Source organism: Medicago sativa, chromosome 7, assembly GCF_051527215.1.
Source record: "Medicago sativa cultivar Bolivia chromosome 7, Bolivia_mono, whole genome shotgun sequence".
NCBI classification, from domain to species: Eukaryota; Viridiplantae; Streptophyta; class Magnoliopsida; order Fabales; family Fabaceae; genus Medicago; species Medicago sativa.
The window spans coordinates 75,579,779-75,596,183 of record NC_140755.1 but is presented as its reverse complement, the minus strand read 5'-3'; positions in this window follow the sequence as shown (position 1 = coordinate 75,596,183).

The following is a 16,405-nucleotide window of genomic DNA, read 5'->3' as shown; positions in this document are numbered from 1 at the left end:
GGGTTAAGCTTTAGTAAGTAAGATAATAATAACTAGACCATGGACCCGTGCTACCGCACAGGTCATACCACGTAGAAGTTAATCGAATAAATGAAAATAATGTAACCATACATAGCTGATAGAAGTTTTATATCATACATAACAAAATGAAATGGTAACATACATAACAAAAAGGTTTGAACATTAACCATCAAGATACATTACGAAAGACTTCGTGATAAACAACATTTGAGGTCGTATCAGTGCTATCTCCATCTCCATCAACGATTAGTATTTTCAAACCTTGTTTTGAAGTGACTCTGGAAATTGCAACGTATAAATACCAACATTTTTAAGTGATTCCCCTTGACTCTTGTTATTGTCATGGCAAATGAAACAGATATTGATAAATTAGGCCTCAAAAGATACTTAGTGTAGGGGATATTTGTTGTTAAATTTTCTGTGCATTAACTTACAAATATTGATAAATCACCTTGAAAGAGACTCTTCGTGATGCAATATTTGTTGTTAAATTTTATGTGCATATTGATGCAAAACTCTTCCATATAGCGTGACAAATGTGTTTAACATATTTTTCGTGGTTATTTTTTGTTATTGGAGCATATTTGATATATAGCATATATAATATAATCGATTAAATTCTCCGTGTATTAAGTTTTTCGTGACCAATTGATATAAGTACGTCATAATTGCTTTTAATAGGTAGTAATTGGTAGAGTAATTAGTGCATAATGCATAAAATCAATTCCTATACAAAAATATGCAAGTTAAGAGTTTTCAATTGCTACGATTTCAAGCCATTAACTACGTTCTTAATTGCCATTAACAGTGTGTCATTCGTTTTTAATTTAATTAAAAATGTGTTATTCGTTTTTAATTAGCATTAAGTAAGTCCTATGAGAGAAATGATGAGTTTGAGAATAGAGATTGAATCAACGGGTGAGATTAAAAGCAATTAAAAGCAATTTCTATACGAAAATAAAATTGAATACTGTTAACAGAATTGCACATAGCCCTGAATTGCTTGATATTAAGACACATCATACAGACAAACGGAGAGCATCAAAAAAAGTGTCATTACCGTAAATAATGGAAACAGAAAATTTAAATAAAAAAATATTTTGCATCAATTTTTTTCGTGATGCAATATATTTTTTGTTAAATTTTTCTTTAGTATTTAGATGCAAAGCTTTTCTATATAGCGTGACAAATGTGTTTAACATATTTTCCGTGGTTATTATTTGTTATTGGAGCATATTTGATATACAACATATATAGCATATTCGATTAACTTCTCCGTGTATTAAGTTTTTCGTGACCAATTGATATAAGTATGTCATAATTGCTTTTAATAGGTAGTAATTGGTAGAGTAATTAGTGTATAATGCATAAAAGCAATTAAAAGCAATTCCTATACGAAAATATGCAAGTTAAGAATTTTCAATTGCCATTAACTACGATTTCAAGCCATTAACTATGTTCTTAATTGTCATTAACAGTGTGTCATTCGTTTTTAATTTAATTAAAAGTGTGTTATACGTTTTTAATTAGCATTAAGTAAGTCCTATGAGAGAAAATGATGAGTTTGAGAATAGAGATTTAATCAACGGGTGAGATTGAAAGCAATTAAAAGCAATTCCTATACGAAAATAAAATTGAATACTTGTTAACAGAATTGCACATAGCCCTGCACTGCTTGATCTTAAGTCACATCACAAAGAAAAACGGAGAGCATAAAAAAAGTGCCATTACTGTAAAGAATGGAAACAGAAAATTTAACAAAAAATATATTGCATCAAGTTTTTTCGCGATGCTTTATTTGATGTTAAATTTTCTGTGCATATTGATGCAAAGCTCTTCCATATAGCGTGACAAATGTGTTTAACATATTTTTCGTGGTTATTTTTTGTTATTGGAGCATATTTGATATATAGCATATATAGCACAATCGATTAAATTCTCCGTGTATTAAGTTTTTCGTGACCAATTGATATAAGTACGTCATAATTGCTTTTAATAGGTAGTAATTGGTAGAGTAATTAGTGCATGATGCATAAAAGCAATTGAAAGCAATTCTTATAGGAAAATATGCAAGTTAAAAGTTTTCAATTACCATTAACTACATTTTCAAGCCATTTTCAAGCCATTTTCAAGCCAACTTATGATATCTCCGACGTCACGTTCCTGTCCGGTACAACTCCAACTTCCATTGACGGCTACGATACCTTAAGAACACAATAAAGAAATAATAACATTCAGATTTCCAATTGAAGAGGTAAATTCAACAATCCACGACAAAAATTCCATAAATAAAAAAGCAATATGTCAAAGATCAACATAAAAAAAAACGATGAATAAATTAAGATTCTGGTACCCATGACTATATTGTGAAATAGAGGAGAAGACATAGAAGAGAAAAATGAACAAACCGAAGACAAATAAAAAAAAGAACTTACTTGAAGTTAGAAGACAGTGTCACTTGAGATTGATGTTATGAGGTATGCTATTTGTTCTCGTGAGAGAAAGATATGGATTGGATGAGGGAGAAATGATTGAGATCTAGAAAATGAAGGGAAAAGAAGAAGGAGAAACTGAATAGATTGAAAAAGAAAAAGTAGCGTGTGATGGAAGCAGTAAAGAGGAGCGTGTTAAGGAGAAATATTAGGGTATTTTATTAGGGTATTTTGTTGAGATTGTTGACAGAGAAGATGAGTACAAAATTATTCAAGTTAAAATAGGAAATTTAATCCCTAGGGTTTAAGTTAAAATTAGGGCTAAATTATGCTTCCGTGATAACTTTAATAATATTGTTCTCGTGAGAGAAAGATATGGATTGGATGAGGGAGAAATGATTGAGATCTAGAAAATGAAGGAAAAAAAGAAGGAGAAACTGCATAGATAGAAAAAGAAAAAGTAGCGTGTGATGGAAGCAGTATAGAGGAGCGTGTGAAGGAGAAAAAGATGAGTACAAAATATTAGGGTTAAAACAGGAAATTTAATCCCTAGGGTTTAGGTTAAAATTAGGGTTAAATTATGCTTCCGTGATAACTTTAATAATATAAAGATAAAGATGAAATAGTTGTTTCGGAAAACAGAAGAGATAAATATGAAATAGTTGTTTCGGAAAAATAGGGCTATAGAAAAATATGAAATAGTTGTAGGTCCAATTTGTTTCGGAAGTAGAGATAAATATGAAATAGTTGTTTCGGAAAATAGAAGAGATAAATATGAAATAGTTGTTTCGGAAAATAGAAGAGATAAATATGAAATATGATCAATGACTAAAATTGAATGGCGCCTAAATGTGCAAGATCCAATGACTTAGAAAAGTGGAGGGAAAAATGGGGGGAAAATATTAGGGTTAGGGTTAGCTTTAGGGGTTAAGCTTTAGTAAGTAAGATAATAATAATAATAATAATAATAATAATAATAATAATAATAATAATAATAATAATAATAATAATAATAATAATAATAATAATAATAATAATAATAATAATAATAATAATAATAATAACTTTTGAAATAACTTCTAAAATACAACAAACTTAAACAGGGTTTAAAGACAATTATTCGCTAGAAAGTTGACGAACACATTTACAGTCATATATCTAGGGGTGGGCAAAAATAACCAAAATCCATTTTGAACCGGTTAACCGAACCGAACCACATCAAAATTAACTAAACCATTTAACCAATTCTCGAACCGAACCATTATTTTGATAACAATTCACTAACCGAACTGAACCGTTAGTAACCACAATTATCCGAACCGAACCAAACCGAACCATTAAGCATATCTATTTAAAAACAATTTATTTTAAAAAACAATTTATTCAAAACAACTTATTTTAAAATAAATTCTTTTATGCAAAACAACTTATTTTAAAATTAAATTATTCAAAACAACTTATTTATGCAAAACAACTTATTAGGATCTCATTTTCCAAAATAACTTATTAGAAACAGCTTATTTATGCAAAACAACTTATTAGGATCTCTTTTTTCAAAACAACTTATTTAAAACAACTTATTTATGCAAAACAACTTATTAGGATCTCTTTTTTCAAAACAACTTATTCAAAACAGCTTATTTATGCAAAACAACTTATTAGGATCACTTTTTTCAAAACAACTTATTCAAAACAGCTTATTTATGCAAAACAACTTATTAGGATCAATTTTTTCAAAATAACTTATTAAAAACAGCTTATTTACGTAAAACAGCTTATTATGATTATTATGATCACTTTTTTCAAAATAACTTATTCAAAACAACTTATTTACGCAAAACAGCTTACTAGGATCATATTTTTCAAAATAACTTATTCAAAACAGCTTATTTATGCAAAACAGCTTATTACGATCTCCTTTTTCAAAATAACTTATTCAAAACAGCTTATTACGATCTCTTTTTTCAAAAAAAAAACTTATTCAAAACAGCTTATTTACGTAAAACAGCTTATTAGGATCACTTTTTACAAAATAACTTATTCAAAACAGCTTATTTACGCAAAACAGCTTATTAGGATCACTTTTTTCAAAAAAAACTTATTCAAAACAGCTTATTTATGCAAAACAACTTATTACGATCTCTTTTTTCAATATAACTTACTCAAAACCGCTTATTTACACAAAACATCTTATTAAGATCTCTTTTTTCAAAATAACTTATTCAAAATAGCTTATTTACACAAAACAGCTTATTACGATCTCTTTTTTCAATATAACTTATTCAAAATAATTTGTTTTGAAACAGTATATCCTAATAAGATGTTTTGCATAAATAAGCTGTTTTGAATAAGTTGTTTTGAAAAAAGAGATCCTAATAAGTCGTTTTGCATAAATAAGCTGTTTTGAATAAGTTATTTTGAAAAAAGGGATCCTAATAAGCTGTTTTGCATAAATAAGCTGTTTTGAATAATTTGTTTTAAAAAAAGAGATCCTAATAAGCTGTTTTGGTTAAATAAGTTGTTTTGAAAAATTTGTTTTGGAAAAGGAGATCCTAATAAGCTGTTTTACGTAAATAAGCTTTTTTGAATAAGTTATTTTAAAAAAAGAGATCTTGATAAGCTGTTTTGCTTAAATAAGCCGTTTTGAATAAGTTATTTTGAAAAAAGAGATACTAATAAGTTGTTTTGCATAAATAAGTTGTTTTGAAAAAAGAGATTATAATATGCCGTTTTGCATAAATAAGCTGTTTTGAGTAAGTTATTTTGAAAAAGGAGATCCTACTAAGTTGTTTTTACGTAAATAAGCTGTTTTGAATAAGTTATTTTGAAAAAAGAGATCTTGATAAGCTGTTTTTGCATAAATAAGCTGTTTTGAATAAGTTATTTTGAAAAAAGAGATCCTAATATGCCGTTTTGCATAAATAAGTTGTTTTGAATAAGTTGTTTTGAAAAAAGAGATCCTAATAAGCCGTTTTGCATAAATAAGTTGTTTTGAATAAGTTATTTTGAATAAGGAGATCCTAATAAGCTGTTTTACGTAAATAAGTTGTTTTGAATAATTTATTTTGAAAAAAGAGATCTTGATAAGCTGTTTTGTATAAATAAGCTGTTTTGAATAAGTTTTTTTTTTTTAAAAAAAGAGATCCTAATAAGCCGTTTTGCATAAATAAGCTATTTTGAATAAGTTATTTTGAAAAAGGAGATCCCAATAAGCTGTTTTACGTAAATAAGCTGTTTTGAATAAGTTATTTTGAAAAAATAGATCTTGATATGCTGTTTTGTATAAATAAACTGTTTTGAATAAGTTTTTTTTTTTTTTTTTATAAAAAGAGATCCTAATAAGCTGTTTTGCATAAATAAGTTGTTTTGAATAAATTGTTTTTAAAAAGATATCGTAATAAGCTGTTTTTCATAAAATAAGTTGTTTTGAATAAGCTATTTTTTTTTTCAAATAAAAGAGATCGTAATAAGTTGTTTTGCATATGATAATTTGTTTTGAAGAAATATACTATTCTAGCTTTTAATTCTAATTTGTTATTTTTTTTTAATAAAAGTGGTTTTATTGATTGGATAAAAAATATTTGTTTTGGTTCGGATCGGTTTGGTTAATAGGTAAGAAAATGGTTAACCGAACCATAACTTAGGTTCAGTTCGGATACTTCCAAACTTTAAACGGTTCGGTTCAGTTTTTCCGAACCATTTCAACACTTCGGTTCGGTTCGGTTCGGTTAACATGGTTGTTCGGTTCGGTTAATATGGTTAACCGAACCATGCCCACCCCTACATATATATGCAGAAACATAAATGGCTGAAGAAACAACGGTAGTAATATGATCAATGTTTTGAAACTAGAAATTGAGAAGAAAAGAAAAAGAATTTGAAATAACCCAACCCAGTAAGGTTTGGGTAGATTGGGTTCGTTGTTCTGCCGTAAATTTTAGCTTGGCCATGTTTGTCGTCGTTCACCAAGTCGCCGTCGTGCACCGAGTCGCGGGTACTAAATCCAATCTGCATATACGCGAGTGGGGTTTATCAATCCTTGCTCCCCAAAAAAAGAAGCGTTTTTTGATTCCATAATTACATTTAATATCCAGATTGGGTAATTTAATATCCAGATATTTTTGGTTACAATTTAATATCCAGATTTGGTTCGTTTTTGATTCCATTTTCAATTTTTGGGATAAAAAAAGAAGCGTTTTTTGCCATTTTCAATTTTTTTTTTGTTTCTTTTAGATTTTTAGTTCATGATTCATAATTGATATGTGGAAGTTGTGTTTAGTATGGGAAAGGAAAGAGAGAGAGGGGATGGAAGATAGTGTAGAAAATAATCTAGTATTGAGGGAATATGATAAGAGTGTGTTCCCTCATCCTTATTATCTAATCCTAAGCTACAATGTAAACAAAACTTGGAAACCCTAATCCTAGCATTTGAGCGGGAAAAATGTGTTTACTAACTCATTTAATGTCAAATTCAAAATTCAAATTCCTCATACTATACCATAGGCCGCCGAACCCTTCAAATTTCAAATCTCTTAACTAGGAATAAGTGCAGACCCTTCCTATTCATTCATATACCACAACAATCAATGTTTGCATTTTTCCAATGCTTCTGTTACCAATGGAATGCATCGTAGACAACAACCTCTCAAACCCACCCTCTTCATCATCGTTATCTCTCCTCCCTCTCTTTTCCTCTTCCACATATTCTCACCCCCAAAAACCCTGACCGCCTCCCTCATCCTCCCTGAACTCCCTCTATCCCACCCTAACAACATCCTCGACATCCATTATCTCCTCCAACGTCCTACTCGCCGCAGCTCAAAACCCCACCCCTGGTCATGGCACGTACGTCGTCGCAGAAGTTCTTCTCCACCGTATCACCATCATCTTCTTCTCTGCCGTATCACGACCATCACCTGTGGCGGCACCAACTCTCGCTTTTTCATCTCCGCCGCAACAATCTCTGATTCCGACCCAACACTTTCTTCTTGCTCAAATTAGATCATCCTTTCTTCTCTCTCATGGTAGCTTCGCATCTTTGATAAGTGTTTAAAAGTGATATATTTCATATAGGAGTTTAGGCATTTTAGTGACTTGTTTTGCAAGATTCTCTATGGAAAACTCCAATTATTGTGTAAATATGTCATTTATGCTTTTGAGCCTTATTCTACCCTTTTTGTACAGGAAAATACAAGCAAGGAGCAAGAAACGTCAAAGTTCAATGTCCTACGCTATTAGCGTGTCCTACGCTATTAGCGTGAGAAGAAATGGCCAAGGTCAGAGAGATACGCCATTAGCGTACCTGGGGCGTAGGTTTTGGAGAACTCTTGAAGAGTACGCTAATAGCGTATTCTGAGCTATTAGCGTACAAGCTCCAGAGAGCTACGCTATTGGCGCACCTGGAGCGTAGCTAGTCAAGAAGAACTACGCTATTGGCGTAAACTACGCTATTAGCGTAAATACTCCAGAGAGATACGCTATTGGCGTGGCTGGAGCGTAGCAGCAGGGCAAGGCCAACGTGGCACTCTCCTATTGGCCAGATTATAGGCCGCCTTACCACGCTATTAGCGTGAGTTGCGCTATTAGCGCAGGTGTATAAATGCAGGCCCATTTAAATAGCATTCTTCCCTCTCTCTACTATTATTCACTATTCCATTGAAACATTTTATACATTTCTAGAGAGAGGTTAGAGCTATTTCATAGAGAGAAACACAAAGCAAGTGATTAAGGAGTAGATTCAACCCTAGATTCATTGAGACATCAAGGATCTTGGCATGGAATCTTCATCTTTCCTTCCTTCCTTGCATTAGTTTACATGTCTATATGTAACTATCACCTTCTATGTAGTATTGAGGTAACAATCAAGCTATTATGTAATCTTTTGATCTTTTAATATATAAGGTTCTAGCTTAATGATTCAATATTGTTGTTATTCTTGCTTTTAATGCTTTCAAAGAGATTCAAGATGATTTGGACACAAACCCTTGAATCTAGAACTAGAATAACAATCTATCTTATGTTATATCACTCTTGACAAGTTTGTAAACCTTTGATAATTACTTTTAATCAAGCTTTTAATGCTTTCGGATACTTAATCAGGCTGGACACGGTCGATTAAGTCATCCGATCGACTTTGTTATCGTTTAAGGAATTTGGACACGAATGTTTAAACGCTAACTTGGAAATAACGATGTCGCTTTGGACACGAAGGATATTGAAGAAATGATTGTAATAATATTGGTTATAAAGCTAGAGTCTGTTAATCGATCGAGAGATTGCTGCTGTTATGCTTGCTCGTTATCTTATACCGCAAGCGAAATAGTTCGATCCCCTCTCGTTTTTACTTAAATGTCAAATATGGATATAGTGTTACAAACAAACAAATTATATCCAAACCCTTAATGTGAACGATTGTGTAAATGCTTATGATTAAACGTAACTCCCTGTGGAAACGATCCTATATATACTCACGTGTACATAGTTATATGACATGTAGGAAAATTCTTACATCAAAATGGCGCCGTTGCCGGGGAGTAACGGAAATTTTTGTCATAAGTATTGAAACAATTTTGTCATGTTAAGTCAATTTTGCACAAAATTCTTTCATGCATATACATATACACATATACCATTCATTTTTTTTATATGCTAACCACCTGGTATAGTCTTGGTGAACTTTGTTTATGCGAGGTACCGTTGCTAGCGAAGACCTACAATTTGATCCAGAAATTGAGAAAACTGCTAGGTTACTTAGAAAGCAAGCAAAGGAAGCTAGGAGATTAGCCAGGCTGGCTCAGCCGGAATCTTTACTTTTTATTCCTTCTCCGTCAGGTTCGGTGCATACTATTTCACTTGGTGATTCTTCACATTCTTCACCACATTCATCTCCGAAGAGTGAACCAGAAGTAGTCATGGCTCAAGAAAATGATAATGATGCCCTACCTATGTGGATTAGTCCTAGGAGGCTAGCAAATCTTGGCAATCGTAATGCCAAATCAATTGAGCTGAAGTCGGGGTTGATAAACTTGATAACTCATAACCAGTTTACCGGTATGGATCATGAGGATCCATATAAACATCTTACCAACTTCTATGTTACCGCCGGTACACTTGGTATGAAGGAAGATGAGGAAGAGGGTGTGTTTGTGCAATTGTTTCCTCATTCTTTGATCGGGAAGGCTAAGGAGTGGTATCTTGATCAACCAACTTCTTTGATGGAAAATTGGGGTGAGCTAGAGAAAGCATTTCAAGAAAGGTTCTTTCCGGAGGATAGGCATCTTGAGGCTAAAACTTCAATTACAACTTTTGCTCAAGGCCAAAGTGAGACTCTTTGTGAAGCTTGGGAGCGTTATAAATCATTGCTAAGGAATTGTCCAAAGCATGGTTTTGATAGCCAAATGCAACTATATCTTTTTCGTCAAGGGCTACAAGACATGTCCAAGACGATGCTAGATGCAAGTGCTGGAGGTTCTATTGCTTTGAAAAACCCAGCTGAAGCTGTCAAAATCATTAATCAAATGGCTCTCAACACAAGAAAATCCTCTCACAACCGGAATCCTAATCAAAGGAAAGTCGGTATTCTGGAACTAGAAGCAAATGATGCGGTCTTTGCTCAAAATAAGCTCCTCACTCAACAAATAGAAGCTATGCAAAAGGAGATGAGAGCTATGCCTAAACAAATTCTTGAATCTCTCAAGCAAGAAGGAGGAACCGCTCAAGTCAATACTTGTGGACTTTGTACGGGGGATCATCCAACCGGCTATTGTCCCGAACCCGGTTCTTTTGAAGAGGAAGAGGTCAACTATGTGGGAAACCAACAAAGGCCTAACCAACCACAACAAGCCGGAACCTCACAACAAAATCCGGGTACTTCCAACTTCCAAGGAAGGTATCCGGCCAACCAAAACCAACAAAGACCTTGGAGAACACCGTACAACAATAACTACCAATATCCTCAATCAAATTTCTACCAACAACCTTTCCCCCAATTCCAACAACCCTTCAATAATCAATACCAATTTCCACCACCAAATAACCCCCAACAACCTAACAATTCCCAAAGCACCGAGGAGGTCTTGAAACAATTCATGCAAGTGTCCATGGCTAACCAGAAAAACACCGACGCGTCGATCAAAGGCCTTGAGACACAAGTTGGTCAGTTAGCACAACAAATGGCTCAAGGTCCTCCGCAATTGGGAGCTTTCACCGCTAACACTCAACCAAATCCTAAGGAGCACCACAAGGCATAGCAGTCAAAAGCTATAGCTACAAGGAGTGGGAGAGTAGTAGGTAAAGGGGTAGGTGATGATATTGTTGTTGAAGAGAAGGAAGATGAAGTTGTTAACAAGGAGGACATAGAGAAGTTCGAGGAGGATAGTGTAGAGATAGAGGAGGAAGTGTATATAAAGAATAAAGAAGCATTAGTTGAAAAAGAAAAAAATCAAAAAAGAGATCTAGAGTTACAAGAGGAGATGGAGAGGAAGAATAAAGATGTGGGGAAAGACAAAGGGAAGAAACAAGTGGTTGAGAAGCAAGTGGTGGCTCAACACTTACCATACCCACATGCTCCATCGAAGAAAGACAAAGAGCGGCAATACGCAAGGTTTCTTGAACTCTTCAAGAAGTTGCAAATTGATATACCATTCTCAGAAGCCTTGGAGCAAATGCCGGTCTATGCGAAGTTCATGAAAGATATCCTTTCCAAGAAAAGAAGAATCAATGATGAAGAGACGATCCAAATCGATGCCAATTGTAGTGCTATTATTCAAAGAACAATGCCAAGAAAGAGCAAGATCCGGGAAGAGTCACTCTACCGGTAGCTATTGGCACAACACATGTAGGTAAAGCACTACTTGATCTTGGATCAAGCATCAATCTCATGCCTTTGTCCGTTGCCAAAAGAGTTGGTGACCTTTGTATAAAGCGGACTAGGATGATGTTGCAATTGGCCGACAAATCCTTTGCAAAACCATTAGGTATGGCCGAAGATGTTCTTGTAAAAGTGGACAAATTTATTTTTCCGGCTGATTTTGTGGTTATGGATGTCGAAGAAGATGAGGATGTGCCTATCTTAATGGGAAGGAATTTCATGCAAACGGCTCGGATGATGATTGATCTTGATGATAATATCATGAAGGTCAAGGTAAATGATGAAGAGGTTACCTTCAACATCCGAGAGGCTTTGAAGTACTCGAAAGACAAGGGTGCGTGTTTCAAAATGGATGCAACCGAAGAAGTCATCTTGACTACTCGGAAGCAAATGCACAATAGAACACCCCTTGAGAGTGCTTTGGTGGACGCACTCAATGCTATTGATGAAGACGAAGCAAGTGCCATTGAAGAGTGTTTGAAGGAGCTAGATTCCTTGAAGGAGGTTCTTCCTAATCAAGCCATACTTGAAGATTTGAAAGAAGAATCCAAGGAAGAAGCCAAAGTTGATGACACCAAGGTAGAATTAAATGTTTTACCATCTAATTTGAAGTATGTTTTTCTTGAGAAAGATGGTACAAAACCGGTGATCATTAGTAGCTCCTTGTCCATCAATGATGAAACCAAGTTGGTAGAGGTTCTCAAGGCCAACAAGGAAGCAATAGGGTGGAAGTTATCCGACTTGAAAGGGATAAGTCCATCTTATTGTATGCACAAGATTATGATGGAAGAAAACTTCAAGCCGGTAGCACAACCACAACGCCGCTTAAATCCAAACATGAAAGAGGTGGTGCGAAAGGAAGTAGTGAAGTTGCTTGAAGCCGGAATGATCTATCCTATCTCGGATAGTGCTTGGGTAAGCCCGGTTCAAGTAGTTCCCAAGAAAGGAGGAATGACGGTGATCACTAATGATAAAGATGAGTTGATCCCAACTAGAACCGTCACCGGATGGAGAATGTGTATAGATTATAGAAGACTCAATCAAGCAACAAGGAAGGATCACTTCCCCTTGCCCTTCATGGATCAAATGCTTGAAAGACTCTCCGGTCAATCCTTTTATTGCTTCCTAGATGGTTACTCCGGTTACAATCAAATCGCCATGAATCCAGATGATCACGAGAAGACGGCTTTCACTTGCCCCTTTGGTATTTTTGCTTATCGAAGAATGCCATTTGGCTTGTGTAATGCACCCGCAACTTTTCAACGGTGTGTTCAAGCAATCTTCTCCAAACTTATTGGAAAATGCATGGAGGTGTTCATGGATGATTTCTCAGTTTTCGGTTCGTCATTTGATACGTGTTTGAATAGCTTGGATACCGTGCTGAAGCGGTGTATTGAAACTAGCTTGGTGCTCAATTGGGAGAAATGTCACTTTATGGTTACCGAGGGTATTGTCCTTGGTCATAAGATTTCTGCTAAGGGTATTGAGGTAGACCAAGCAAAGGTCGATGTCATAGGAAAGCTTCCTCCACCGGTAAATGTCAAAGGTGTTCAGAGTTTTCTTGGTCATGCCGGGTTCTACCGGAGATTCATCAAAGACTTCTCAAAGATTGCAAAGCCTATGAGCAACTTGCTCAACAAAGATAAGTCTTTTGTTTTTGATAATGAATGTCTTGATGCATTTGAATCTTTAAAAGAAAAGTTGACCACCGCACCAATAATCATTGCTCCTAATTGGGATTTAAATTTTGAATTAATGTGTGATGCAAGTGATTATGCTGTTGGTGCGGTCTTGGGTCAACGTAAGGATAAAATTTTTCATGCTATTCACTATGCAAGTAAGGTTTTGAATGAGGCACAAATCAATTATGCCACAACTGAAAAAGAGTTACTTGCAATAGTTTATGCAATGGAGAAATTTCGTTCTTACTTCGTAGGTTCCAAAATTGTTGTTTACACTGACCATGCAGCTATCAAGTATCTCCTTACTAAGTCCGACTCAAAGCCAAGGCTCATCCGTTGGATGTTGTTGCTTCAAGAGTTTGACTTAGAGATCAAGGATAAGAAAGGCACGGAGAATCTTGTAGCTGATCACCTTTCAAGGTTGACAAACAATGAGGTAACCAAGAATGAACCGGAGGTTCGTGAAGAATTTCCAGATGAACGGTTGCTAGCAATCAATGTGAGACCGTGGTTTGCCGACATGGTGAACTACAAAGCAACCGGGTTCATTCCGGAAGATTTTGAATGGCAACAACGCAAGAAGTTCCTCCATGATGCTAACCACTTTGTGTGGGATGAGCCTTATTTGTTCAAAATTGGAGCGGACAATCTCTTGCGTAGGTGTGTGGATGATGAAGAGGCAAAGAAGATCCTATGGCAATGTCATAATTCGCCCTATGGAGGTCACTTCAACGGGGAGAGGACAGCCGCAAAGGTACTTCAATCCGGGTTCTATTGGCCAACTCTTTTCAAAGATGCCAATTTACATTGCAAGTATTGTGATGAATGCCAAAGAACCGGATCAATGTCAAAAAGAAATGAGATGCCTCTACAACTCATCCTTGAAGTGGAAGTGTTTGATTGTTGGGGTATAGATTTTGTTGGCCATTTTCCTTCATCATATTCAAATGAGTACATCTTGGTAGCTGTTGATTATGTTTCAAAGTGGGTGGAAGCCGTAGCATCGCCTAAAGCCGATAGCAAGACGGTAGTGAAGTTCCTAAAAAAGAATATTTTCACCCGGTTTGGTACACCAAGAGTTCTCATTAGTGATGGAGGGTCACACTTTTGCAACACCCAACTTGCCAAGGCCCTAGATCATTATGGAGTCAAGCACAAAGTAGCATCACCGTATCATCCGCAAACGAATGGACAAGCCGAAGTTTCTAACCGGGAGGTCAAACGCATACTTGAGAAGACGGTCTCTACATCTCGGAAGGATTGGTCGGCTAAACTTGATGAAGCTTTGTGGGCATATAGGACTGCATACAAGTCTCCTATAGGCCTCACTCCTTTCCAAATGGTTTATGGCAAATCTTGTCACTTACCGGTCGAGCTCGAACATAAAGCATTTTGGGCATTGAAGTTCCTCAACTTTGATCAAGAGAAAGCCGGTGAAAGAAGAAAAGTTCAAATGCATGAGCTTGAAGAATTGAGAAATCAAGCTTATGAATCTTCAAAGCTCTACAAAGAAAGGACCAAGAAGTATCATGACAAGAGGATCATTCTGAGACAATTCATGCCGGGGCAAATGGTATTACTTTTTAATTCAAGACTGAGATTGTTTCCGGGCAAATTGAAGTCTAAGTGGTCCGGACCTTTCATGGTTAAAGAGGTCAAACCGTATGGAGCTGTTGAACTTGAGGACCCAGTCACCAAAGCCAACTGGACTGTTAATGGGCAAAGGCTTAAGCCCTACTTCGGTGGTGAAATTGATCGGTGTTTGACGACGATTTCACTAATCGAGCCTTGATTTCTTCAAAATGCGTCAAGCTAAGGACGTAAAACAAGCTCTTGCTGGGAGGCACACCCAGTTTTGTAAGTATTTTTATGTTTTTTTTGCATATAAGAGTAGTACATATACATTTACAAGCAGAAATGAAAGACTTTGAAAAACTGATCCTGAAGCCTCACGCCAATAGCGAAATTTGCGCTATTAGCGTGAGAGCTCCAGAGAGCCACGCTATTAGCGTGAGTTTGGCGTGGGAGAAAAAAAAATTTGTGGGTCCAGGGGATTAACTCCCCATAACTTCCCACAACCCCTCTTTTTCCCCTTTTACGGTCTCACTCCTTCATTTTCTCACTCTCACACACAAAACAACTTCTCTCTCACATATAACCCTAATTCACAAACAAGGTTTCAATTGGTTTCAAGCATCCATTTTTGCATCTTTTCTTCTTGCATTTGTGTTGCTTCTCTCTGCATTAACAAGGTTTGATCTTCTCTTCCTCTCTTTATTCTTGAATTTAAAAAATCCATGTTTTTGACATGATTAGAGATGGTTAGGTTAGGGTTAGAGTTTTGATTTGTGAATAGAGATTGTTCTTCATTGATAATAGTTGGAAAAGGAACAATAATCATAACCCACATGCAACAAACATTCATCTTTTGATTTTGACCCATTTTGTAAATTTGAAAAATAAGGGTTTTGAATGATTTGTGTACCAATGTTGTGATTCTGATTCCTTTTCATGATTCTATTGTGTTTTAGAGACATAGGATGAAACCTAGGGTTGAAATTTGCTGGTTGGTGTTGTGAAATTGCAGGAACAAAAATTTTGAAAATTTGAAAATTGCAGGTACGAAGAACTACGCTAATAGCGAAATATACGCTAATAGCGCAACTTTTCCAGAAAAATTTCGCTAATAGCGTACCCTACGCTAATAGCGAAAGTTTCCCAGAAAAATTTCGCTATTAGCGTGGCTGGCGCTAATAGCGTAGATCTTCATACTTGCCCAGATTTTCAAAATTTTTGATGTTTTTAAATAACCAATTTTGCTTTGTGCTAATATTTTCTATGCAATATGTTGGTGTTTCCTGGTTTTGTTGCAGATGGCACCGAAAAATGTTGAAAAAACTACCGGGACCAAACGTCCAAGAGGCAAAGGTGCCTCTACCTCTGCTGCACCTGCAATCCCAAACCGTTTCCCCACCCCTGCCCACTCTGCCAGGTTTAAGAAGATGGCACAGTACAAAACCTGGCACGAGAAAACCTTTGACATTCACCCTAGTGGTGAGCATGCTGATATGCTCCACATTTTCACTGGTCGCAAATGGACCAAACTCCTTGTGCCCGCAACCGAGATTAACACCGACCTAATCAAGGAGTTCTATTGTAATGCTGTCCCTGATGCCTCACCTGCTACCTTTGCTGAGACTTTCTCTTGGACTTCTTATGTCCGAGGAAAGCAAATCCCATTTGATAGGGATGCAATCAATGATTTCCTTGAAAATGCCTTAAACCTTGAACCATCTGAAGACCCCACAATGCCCACCTTGTGTACCTATGCTAAGAGAAACGCTCAAGGCAATTGGAAATTTCAGCAAATTGAGCGTGATATCATGAACAAGGGTAGGTGC